The 11880-nt window shown below is 44.7% G+C and overlaps 1 protein-coding gene across 1 annotated transcript in view; it reads right to left on the bottom strand.

Moving 5' to 3' along the window:
• CFAP161 (cilia and flagella associated protein 161) overlaps positions 1-11880 on the bottom strand; it is a 124467-nt gene that overhangs the window by 47777 nt on the left and 64810 nt on the right. The window lies entirely within an intron of this gene.

The raw sequence follows: 11880 nt of genomic DNA, 5'->3' as shown, positions 1-11880 counted from the left end.
TGATCCAAGCCTCTTCTTCTGGGGCTCAGCAGAAAAGACCCTTAACTCTTGAGTCTCCACCCCCTGAGGTCCCAGTGAGGAAAAGGAATTCAAACAAGGCCCTGTGATCCCTGTTATATAGTCAAGTGAGAAGTCATTCGTCTAGTTTCCAGCCACAAGAGAGGCTGGTCCCTCCTCTTTGCTCCCTCCTTCCCGACCTCCTGGAACAAAGTCTGCAAACCTTCTCCTTACTTAAGAATGAGTGTTCATCCCGCAATTAACCTGAATGTTTTTCTCATTAGAACACAAGCCCATTTCTTCATGCTCTCTCTCCCCAGGAAAGCTGTTGAACATTTGGTCAATAGAACAAATAACTCAATGTGAAAGCTCCTTATATTTAATTTCATGATCTCACTGGGCAGAGATTTTCTACATCCACTCTGAAAATAATTTAGCATTGAAATGTTGTGTGTCATAACTGCTTCATCCTCACTTGGGTTTGAACTTTAATTCTACCAGTGACTGGTCCTGTTCTTGAGTCGTCATGTGTGTGTCCCCGGCAAGTCTGTTGTGTGCATCAGCAAGTGCTACCTCCCTGGGGACATTAAGCACTTGGGCTCACCTACACTGTCTCTCCTCTCAGTAACAATGAGTCTTGCCTTGTCTTCTTGTATGTATATTACCTCAAAGAACTCTCAAAGTGTTCTCAAGAACTTCTGAAAGGACATTTCTATATTCCCAGCGTTCAGAATAAGGAAGGCCTGGCTCAATAAAAGCTAATCAATCAATCAATGAATTACATTGTGAGAGTTGAGGCTGATCACTGAAGAATTGATGCTTTTGAACTGTGATGTTAGAGAAGTCTCTTGAGAGTCCCCTGGACTGTAAGGAGATCAAACCAATCAATCCTAAAGGAAATCAACCATGAATATTCATTTGAAGGACAGATGCTGAAGCTCCCTGTGGCCACCTGATGTGAAGAGCTGACTCACTGGAAAAGATCCTGATGCTGGGAAAGATTGTGGGCAGGAGAAGAAGGAGGGGACAGAGGATGAGATGGTTGGATGGCATCACCGACTCAATGGACATGAACTTGAGCAAGTTCTGGGAGATAGTGGAAGACAGAGGAGCCTGGTGTGCTGCAGTCCATGGGGTCACAAAGAGTAGGACATGACTGAGTGACTGAACAACAAATAAACTACACTGACTCCATCTGGGGAAGAAGGAGAGACAGGTTCTCCTAAGCATTGTCTCCTCCCTTCCCATGAACTGGAGTACTGAGGCTGTCCAATGTCCCTGAACTATTGGCCATCCCAGACTCCCCCTCAACTCTCCCCATCACCTGGGTGCCCATCTTTCAGGAAATCACAAATGTGCCCCTCTCACCACCTTTTCCTTTGTCTCTGTCAGAGGCTTATCTTGGGTACCCAGTTCAATGGACTGTACCAATCACAAAATAAGGAGTAACCAATTCCTCAAAGAAAGTCTTCCAGGGGCTTCCCTGGTGGTCCAGTAGTTGAGCATCTGCCTTGCAATGCAGGGGATACAGATCTGATCCCTAATCAGGGAACTAAGATCTCACATGCCTCAGAACAAGTGAGCCCTTGAGCCACAACTACTGAGCTACCGCACTACAACCAGAGTCCATGCACCGCAATGAAAGATCCTGCACAATGCAACTAAGACGGGAAACAGCCCAATTAATTAATCTTTTTCAAAGACTTCTGTTTTCTTAATGTCATTTCCAGAACCATAATTCCATCAGAAAAGGGTACCATTTCGTCAATGGTGAGTTCCACTGAGCCCTCACCTTTTCCAGTATCCCTAACAGTTTCCCCTTCAATTCAGTCAGTTCAGTCGCTCAGTAGTGTCCAACTCTGCGACCCCATGAATTGCAGCACGCCAGGCCTCCCTGTCCATCACCATCTCCCGGAGTTCACTCAGACTCAAGTCCATCGACTCAGTGATGCCATCCAGCCATCTCATCCTCTGTCGTCCCCTTCTCCTCCTGCCCCCAATCCCTCCCAGCATCAGAGTCTTTTCCAATGAGTCAACTCTTCGCATCAGGTGACCAAAGAACTGGAGTTTCAGCTTTAGCATCATTCCTTCCAAAGAAATCCCAGGGCTGATCTCCTTCAGAATGGACTGGTTGGATCTCCTTGCAGTCCAAGGGACTCTCAAGAGTCTTCTCCAACACCACAGTTCAAAAGCATCAATTCTTTGGCACTCAGCTTTCTTCACAGTCCAACTCTCACATCCATACATGACCACTGGAAAAACCATAGCCTTGACTAGACAGACCTTTGCTGGCAAAGTAATGTCTCTGCTTTTGAATATGCTATCTAGGTTGGTCATAACTTTTAAGGAGTAAGCATCTTTTAATTTCATGGCTGCAATCACCATCTGCAGTGATTTTGGAGCCCAAAAATATAAAGTCAGCCACTGTTTCCACTGTTTCCCCATCTATTTCCCATGAAGTGATGGGACCGGATGCCATGATCTTTGTTTTCTGAATGTTGAGCTTTAAGCCAGCTTTTTCACTCTCCTCTTTCACTTTCAGGAAGAGGCTTTTTAGTTCCTCTTCACTTTCTGCCATAAGCGTGGTGTCATCTGCATAGCTGAGGTTATTGATATCTGAACAGTTTCCCCTTAGGCTCCTCAAATTCGTGCTTATGGTTCTATTCAACGCTCCTGTAAGAAAAAGAGGAGTCTTCTTTCCTTGTCTCACCAGCCCTACCTCCATCCTGAAGTCTGGCCCTACATCACAAGAGTCCTGAGTTGTTCCCTGAAGCACGTGATCTTTAGCCAGAAGCAGAACTCTAGCTCTGTTGGGTCTGCTCTGCACTGAAGAGACAAAATGAATAATAACTCCTTGTGCAAAAAATGGCTAACCTTGAGCCATGCTCTTTATGAAGCAGGAAAGCACACTCCCCCTGCTCTGCCCTGAACTGCTGTCCCAACAGCATCTGAAACCTTCCCCAGGGTCATCCATCATCACATGGCACAGTGTGTCAGCCAACCCCTGATGGAGGAGCTAAGAGCCCACATGCCTTGGGGCCAAAATCCAAAACATAAAACAAAAGCAATGTTGTAACAGATTCAATAAAGACTTTAAAAAATGGTTTACATTAAACAAAAAATCTTAAAAAAAAAAGAATGGGTGTGTGTGTGGGTGTGTGTGGGTGCGTGTGTGCGAACGGGCATGTGTGTGTGTTCCTACAGGAACACACATAGGTTGGGGCGATCAGACTGTGCAGAGGAAAGAAAAAAGTCAAGTGGGAAGCGCCCAGACAGCAGCACCAAGGCATCTGGATGCCCCTCCTTTGGAAACAAACATAAAAGCAGCATGGCTGCGCTGAAGAAAGCACGAAGAGAAGATGAAACCCCCCACAGTCCTACACTGCTGTAACAACCACTCTCCATTCGCTTCCAACCACCATCCGAACAGACATTTTCACACACTGCTGTCAGTGTGCAGGTCATTTTGTAACGTCTGTTTATTCAATATGGTATACAGTCAGTCCTCAGGATCCACGGGTTCTGAATCTACAGATTCAACCAACTCAGGATCAAAAACATTTGAAATGAGGAGCTTCCCTGGTGTCTCAGTGGTAAAGAATCTACCTGCCAATTCAGGAGACACGGGTTCAATCCCTGGTCCAGGAAGATCCCACATGTTACGGAGCAACTAAAGCCATGCGCCACAGCTCCTGAGCCTGTGCCCTAGAGCCTGTGCTCTGCAACAAGAGAAGCCACTGCAATCAGAGGCCCATGTACAGCAATGAAGACTAGCCCCCACTGACTGCAACCAGAGAAAAGCCTGCGTGCAGCCCACCATAGCCAAAAAATAAAATAAATAAATAAATAAATAAAAATATACTTGAAAAGAAAAATGCCACAAAGTTCCAAAAAGCAAAACTTGATTTTCACCCTGCACTGGCAACTATTCACATAGCATTTGCATTGTTATTTACTATTATCTACCTAGCATTTATATTGTATTAACTATTATAAGGAATGTAGAGTTTATTTAATGTATGTGGGAGAATGTGCTCTAGGACATTTTATATAAGGGATTTGGGCATTGCTGGATTTTGGTATCCATAGAGGTCTTGGAGCCAAGCCCTTGAGGATATATTATGGGACAACTGTATACATATTTTTTCCGAGTGGACGGCCCAGCTGGGAAGAGAAGATGTATATGGAGGCACCATTATTTTCAAAATAATTCCCTGGGCGTTGGATATTTAAGATGCCTTACAGATTTTACATAGTAAAATTGAAAAGGTGAAGAACCCTATGGTCCTTGTGCCCCACGTCCTCTGCCTGCCTTTTGTCTGTGGTTAAACTTTAGCCAAAGAATAAGTTTAATCAGAGAAGTGAGAACATGCGGAAACAAAGGAAAACAGTCAGAGGAGACCATTATTATAATAATGTAGTCATTAAGCAAAATCAAGGACCTTTATTTATTAGTTCCTTCTCAAGGGCTATAGATAATATTCTGAGCCATATCCTGTGAGATGTCTTATAGATACTAAAACTGTCACCATGTAGAAGAAGTTAACTACATGATGTTAACTACATAACCAGACTGTAGCCGTGACATAAGCTGCCAGAATTCCGAGAACTAGCCTTAAGGAAATGGGAAAAAATTGATCCCAGAACTGATAATTAACTGTACTTAAAACAGTCAAGATGATGGTGGTCAGACCACTGATGACCAGTTTCAAAATGACTGTCATATCTGTGCTGTTCTGCATGGAGCCCACTCACTCAGCCTGTAAGAGCTAGTGCCCCCTGGTTGTCAGTGGGGGGAGTCAGCCTTTGGACAGCAGTCTGTTCCTCTTCCCCTCACCAAAATAAAATATTTTCCTTTCTACCAACCTGGTTTCTTTAATAGCTTTTGAGCAGCAAGCAGCCAGACCCCACTTTGGGTTACAAAATGGACAATGACAATGAAGGTGGAGCTTTTTCTCCTTTCAAATTATTTGTTTGGGATAATTCCCAGGAGCGTAGGTCGAAAATGATGCAGTGTTTTGAGTCAAACCCCAAAGAGTTCCAAACAAGGATACTCTCACCTTAGCAAAGAGGAGACTCCATTTCACCAGAACAGTCCTCAGAAATGGAGGATGACTATTTTAGCAAGACTGTAAAACCCTCATGTGCAAGGACCAAGTCTGCCAGCTCCAGTGATGTATAACACCGAGCACAGAGTGGATGACCAAGGCTGATCCAGGCTCATGACACCTGAAGCTTAAACAAATTAAGGAACCATCTTTAAGAGGAAGAATATGAAATCACCAAAACAAAACTAGGTATGAGAATGACCTTTTCAAAAATGGTGGGGGTGGGGTGGGGTGGGGTGGGTAGGTGTGTGCTAAGTCACATCTGACTCTTTGCAACCCCTTGGACTCTTTGCAACCCATCAGGCTCCTCTGTCCATGGGATCTCAGGCAAGAATTCTGGAGTGGCTTGCCATTTCCTTCTGCAGTGGATCTTCCCGACCCAGGGAATGAGGAACCTGTGTCTCTTGAGTCTCCTGCATTGGCAGGCAGATTTTTTACCATTTCACCACCTGGGAAGCGTTGGGAGCAGGGAGTGGGAATCAAAACAAATTACCATTGTTTAAAGAGCCAAAAATGCAACAAATTCACAAAATTTAAAAAAACACACACACAAATTCACAAAATTGAAAAAAAAGAAACAATTTTCACCAAAAAACCTGCTTGCCTGACACCCCGCTGTAATACTTTCCCCCCCGCCATCATTAGCTGCATGTTTTTTTGGTATCTTTTCCATATGATGACAATTTTCAGTGTCCTTTTCTGTAGCAAGAATAGATAACAAATTCAGTCTTCTCTCTGGCATGGCTGATCAAAATTGTTTATTACTATCATTGGTGTTCAGTTACTAAGTTGTGTCCAACTCTTTGTAACCACATGGACTGCAGCACGCCAAGCTTCCCTGTCCTTCACCATCTCCTGGAGTTTGCTCAAACTCATGTCCACTGAGTCAATGATACCATTCAACCATCTCATCCTCTGTTGCCCCCTTCTCCTTCTGCCCTCAATCTTCCCAGAATCAGGGTCTTTTCGATTGAGCTGGCTCTTCATATCAGGTGGCCGAAGTACTGGAGCTTCAGCTTCAGCATCAGTCCTTTCAGTGAATATTCAGGACTGATTTCCTTTAGGATTGACATGGGTTATAAAAGGTTTTTTTTAGCATCACAACTCATTATTAGCAATATCACATACAGTTTTAGAATGGTAAAATTGAGGAAAACCTGTAGGTCAAGTTTTTTTTCATATATGAGAGAAATTTATCTCCATTCATTGATCATAAGTTTAAACCAGAATTTGTTTTCCTGATTTGGGCAGATCTCTTGGAATTGACTTTATGATACAGTTGCATGTGGAAAATAAGCTCAGCCGAGTTTGAGTCTATTTCAAACTTTGTTTCTCGCCCAGTATCCACATACATCCTGTGCTGGTGGCTGCAGGGCATATTCACACGGGGTACAACGCCTGTCCCTACACTTGGTGACAACATGATCCTGACGAATCAGACAATGAGTGTTCCTGAAAACCATTCCTATATGGAGGATGGGAAGCGAGGATGTCACTCTGCTTGCAAAGGACTATGAATCACAAAAATGTATCCCACCAAACCTAAGCTAGATGCATCGCCAAGTCCATTCCAGAACCCAAACAGCCCTGAGTCACTCCAATGCCAAGTGACACAAAGGGAAATTAATAGAGAGGAAGTCAGAGTGGAAAGAGATAGCAATCCTAACCAGAGGTGGTTAAAAATATCATGTCTGTTCAGACTGTGCAAACACACACAGCCATGTACACACATTCCTAGGGCTCCTCCTAGGGCCCTGGAAGGGGTTCATATGAGGCTGAAAATGACTTTGCTTCACCTGTGCATTACTCTGAATTAATTAATCCATGTGTTTGATATACCAGGAATGTGTCATTACCTTCATTGTACTAGGGTGTTCTGTGAATGTTTTTTTTAACTGCAGTGAGAAATTCTGCTGAGGGAAAACACAGTTTGCATTTCAGGAGGTGTTAGTGGTAAAGAACCTGCTTGCCAGTGCAGGAGACATAAGAGATGCAAGGTGGGAAGATCAATCACTGGGTTGAGAAGATCCCCTGGAGAAGGGCATGGCAACCCACTTCTCTGTTCTTGCCTGGAGAATCCCATGAACAGAGGAGCCTGGCAGACTACAGTCCATAGGGTCGCAAAAAGTTAGACATGACTGAGGGACTAAGCACAGCACAAACCCTCCCCCCTGCAGAGATGACTGAGAGGGAACTGAGTTCCATCCTCCTCCTCCTCCCACTCTATCTATTTAGCAGACAGTCATAGGGGACTGGGAAGGAAACTGGAAAACTGGTTGGAATCAGAAGCCTCTGAACTATTTAGAAAGTTTGGGGAGGAGGGAGGGTTTACAGCCCCAAAGCCAAATGATGGGTGGTCCAATCTGTTGTTCTTGTTGTTGTTTAGTTGCTAAGTCATGTCTGACTATTCAGGACCCCATGGACTGTAGGCTGCCAGGCCCCTCTGTCCATGGAATTCTCCGGGCCAGAATACTGGAGTGGGTTGCCATTTCCTTCTCTGGGGGATCTTCCTGACCAGAGCACCATGCATAGTGCTTGGGGGGCTTGACATAAGAGGAAATCAACATCTTCTTCCAGTTGAAATGTTGCTTAGTCACAGTTGGGCTGAAGTGCTTCCATGCCTTCCATTGGAATGGGAGGGGAAGAGAACTGGAGAGGAATGGTAGGTGGAAGGAGGGGTGGCAAGTGGCCATTTGAATTCCCACAATTTGCAGAATCAAGAATATATGAATTTCCTGGACCTAGAGACTACTATACAGAGTTAAGGAGTCAAAGAGAAAACAAATACCGAATATTCATCCATATATGTGGAATCTAGAAAAATGGTATGGATGACTTTATGCAAAACAGGTACAGGCACAGGTGTAGAGAACAAATGTACAGATACCAAGGTGGGAAGGGTAATGGGGAGAATTGAGAGACTGGGATTGACATATATATACACTACTGATACTATGTAAAAAATAGGTAAGTAATGAAAGCCTCCTGTATAGCACAGGGAATTCTGCTCAGTGCTCTATAGTAGCCTAAATGGGAAGGATATCCATAAAAGAGGAGATATATGTATACGTATAGCTCAGCTGGTAAAGAATCCGCCTGCAATGCAGGAGACCCCAGTTCAATTCCTGGATCAGGAAGATCCCCTGAAGAAGGGATAGACTACCCACTCCAGTATTCTTGGGCTTCCCTGGTGGCTCAGCTGGTAAAGAAATCTGCCTGCAATGCGGGAGACCTGGGTTCAAGATCTGGGTTCAATCCCTGTGTTGGCAGGATCCCCTGGAGAAGGGAATGGCTACCCACTCCAGTATTCTGGCCTGGATAATTCCATGGACTGTATAGTCCATTGGGTCACAAAGAGTTGGACACAACTGAGCAACTTTCAATTTCACTTTCATAGCTGATTCACTGTGCTGTACAGCAGAAAATAACACAACATTGTAAAGCAACTATACTCCAATAAAAATTAATTAATAAAAAAGAAAATTTTTAAAAAAGGATACATGGATTTCTCTTAGAATGGCAGGGACAACAGAAACAGCCAAGACTGTCTTCTTGCCGGTATGTCATTCAAAAGGGATGGTCAGCAGATTGAAAAAAAATCACTAGTGGGAATCTCTAGAAAGGTCATCAAGGTGGGAGCTTAGGGGAATCAAAACAGGTCAGGCCAGGTCAGAATGGATCTCCTCTATAAGGGGGCTGTGAAGGTCAGTTGCTGTTCAGTCACTTAGTCATGTCTGACTCGTTGAACACTATGGACTGCAGCATGTCAGGCTTCCCTGTCCTTCACTATCTCCTGGAGTTTGCTCAAACTCATGTCCACTGAGTTGGTGATGATATTTAACCATCTTATTCTCTATCACTGCCTTCTCCTCCTGCCCTCAATCTTTCCCAGCATCAGGGTCTTTTCCAATGAATTGGCTCTTTGCATCAGGTGGCCAAAGTATTGGAGCCTCAGCTTCAGAAACAGCCTTCTAATGAATATTCAGGGTTGATTTCCCTTAGGATTGACTGGTTTGATCTCCTTGTAATTCAAGGGGCTCTCAACAGTCTTCTCCAGCATCATACTTTGAAAGCATCAGTTCTCTAGCACTCAGCCTTCTTTATGGTCCGACTCTCACATCCCTACATGACTACTGAAAAAACCATAGCTTTGACTTCTAAAAGGACCTTCCACTAGATTCACATATGGGGCCCTCAAGAGCTGTTATCTGAGCACCTGCTACCCAGACAGCCATGATGGGAAAGCAGCAACACCCACGGAGACAGGCCCCTAGAAGCATCAGTCCCTAGTGCACCGCAGGAAAAGGTGACTCCACAGAGGGAGAGGAGGGCTGTGCACAAGAGAAGCCCAGTTCCATCCACTCCAGGCTCCTCATGCTGAAGCCAAGCTGGGCAAGGAGAGAAGCAGGAATTCAATTCAATGTGCTCGTGACCTTTTATACCAAAACTTCAGACCCGCCTGATCCACCACTAAGGAAAAGGAATGAGCAATCTTTCATAGAACAATTAAAGGCAAAGAGCTGAGGTTTTTTTAAAGAATTGTCTCTGCCACAAGTTCAGACTGTTCGACGAATTATTCATAAGCATGAAGAATTAGGGAAAATGGGTTAGGAAATCTGCTGTGGGACAAGAACCATCTTTCAAACAGGTTTCTCTGTTCTCTTCCACATCCCGCAGAAGTGCTGGCACAAAGCTGTCACTGTCAGCTTTGGTCTAATGAGCACCCCAGTTTAGCAGAAGAAACATTCTCTAACACATCTCTGGTTTCTTCATCAGAGTGATAAGGCATGAAAAAATAATGGTTAAGAAAAATGGGTGCTTTTATTCATATGTTTTATCATACATAAGTCTTCCACACATAGTGGGAAGTTCAGATATGCAATGACCTTTTTCTCCTTTGGGATTTCTAGTGACCATCCAAGCAGTGTGAGGCCACAGGGATGAAAGGGACAGTCCCTGGTACACCTGGATTCCAGGTCCTACTCTGTCGGCTGTCAAGGGGAAATATTTGCCTCTCTGGCAGAGAATTTCCCCTGTCTCAAAGGAGGTGTGCGACTTCTCTGGGGTTTCCAGATTGCCAAGGAGCAAAGCTACATCTCAGAACCAGGTCTCCTGACTCCAGAGAATCTGCGTGTACCTCTGTTTTAGTGGTCATTCCTATATGGCCTGTGTCCATTCCATATGCTCTGAAGGATGGTGATGACATCCTTCCATAATCATATCCAGCAGCTGTCAATGTCCCTGGTGTTGAGTGGGAACTCACAAAATGTTAAAACAATGACTGTAAAAGCCATGCAACCGTGTGCAAGCAGAAACCGAGCATCAGCATTCACTTAAGTAGCTCCCATGATAAACAATGATGAGCCCACCCTTAACCTTCAAAGTGAAAAAAAATGGAACTAGTAAAAAGCAGAAAGTGAAGGATGACATCTTTCATGATGTGGTGGACCAGGGATTTCAACAGTATCATTGATAAAATGTACCCATCACCCAGCAACACGCCACTTGTATCAGCGAAGGGAAAATTTACCTTCAAAGCTGGCTGTGGGGGCTTCCCTGGTGGTCTAGTGGTTAACACTCGGTGCTCCCAATGCCAGGGGTCTGGGTTTGATCCCTGGTCAGGGAACCAGAGCCCACATGCTACAACTAAGACCCAGTACAGCCAAATAAATAAATGAAACAAATATTTTAAATAAATTTGGTGGAATGTAAGTGTGTGAATGTTTCCATAAGAGTGCCCTTTCAGCGCCACATACCTCGTTCCACCTACAAACAACCTTAAGTATTCTTTCTTGCTGTGTGAAACATCTGCTCCTTTTCCTTAAAAAAAAAAAAAAAATCCATTAGAGGAAGCCAGATGGAGTCCATGATATTTTTATTCGTGACAGTTTGATGACTGGCCAGAAGGTTTGGAGAACAAGAATCGCCCAGCTTGTCTGTATCTGTTCCCTGAGCACTTGATCTTAAGAGTCTCTGGAGGGACTTCTCTGGCAGCGCAGTGGTTAAGACTCTGTGCCTCCATTGCAGGGAGTGCAGGTTTGATCCCTAGTTGGGGAACTAGATCCCAGGTGCCAACTGGAAAAAGAAAGTCTCTGGAGGCTCCTCCATGGTCATTTCTGTCGATACAAACAGCGGTCCCCACAGGAAGGCTAGACATGGTGAGGGTGCAAGGAAAATGGCTTGGCTGCCCCACGCATGAGAAGCTCCCATAAAAGGACCCTGCTGGGACTTCCCTGGTGGTCGAGTGGCTAAGACTACAAGCTCCCAATGCAGGGGGCCTATGTTTGATCCCTGGTGGGGGAATTAGATCTCACATACCACAACTAAAGATCCTGTGTGCTACAGTCAAATAAATAAACAAAAGTAATAAAAAACAATTTTTTTAACGGACCCTGTTGCCATCTTGCTCCAGCTTCTCTGATCTTCTAACCAATTATTCTCTACATCTCCCTCAGGCTACCTAAGGGTATGGGAAGAGGTGCTGAAATGCACTGTTGGTTGGATGCACAGTGGATCTGAACAGAGGCCAGCGCCTGACTGGGTGCTCCCATGGGACTGCTGGGCCATCATGTCATCTGAGCGCAACCACCATGGGGTTTCACCTGGCAGTGTCCCAACTTTCTCTGGCTTCCAGTTCAGAATTCCTCACTCTCTGGGTGGTCTCCCCAACCTTCCCACCTGCCTCAAAGAAGAGGCCCCCTTCTCCAGCATCCACCCTTCAATTGCTCCCTTTTCCCAACTTTGTCTCTTTTCTCTCAGGTTAAATCAAAACCGC

Source organism: Ovis canadensis, chromosome 18 (genome assembly GCF_042477335.2).
Source record: "Ovis canadensis isolate MfBH-ARS-UI-01 breed Bighorn chromosome 18, ARS-UI_OviCan_v2, whole genome shotgun sequence".
NCBI classification, from domain to species: Eukaryota; Metazoa; Chordata; class Mammalia; order Artiodactyla; family Bovidae; genus Ovis; species Ovis canadensis.
This window is presented reverse-complemented; position numbering and strand designations above follow the sequence as displayed.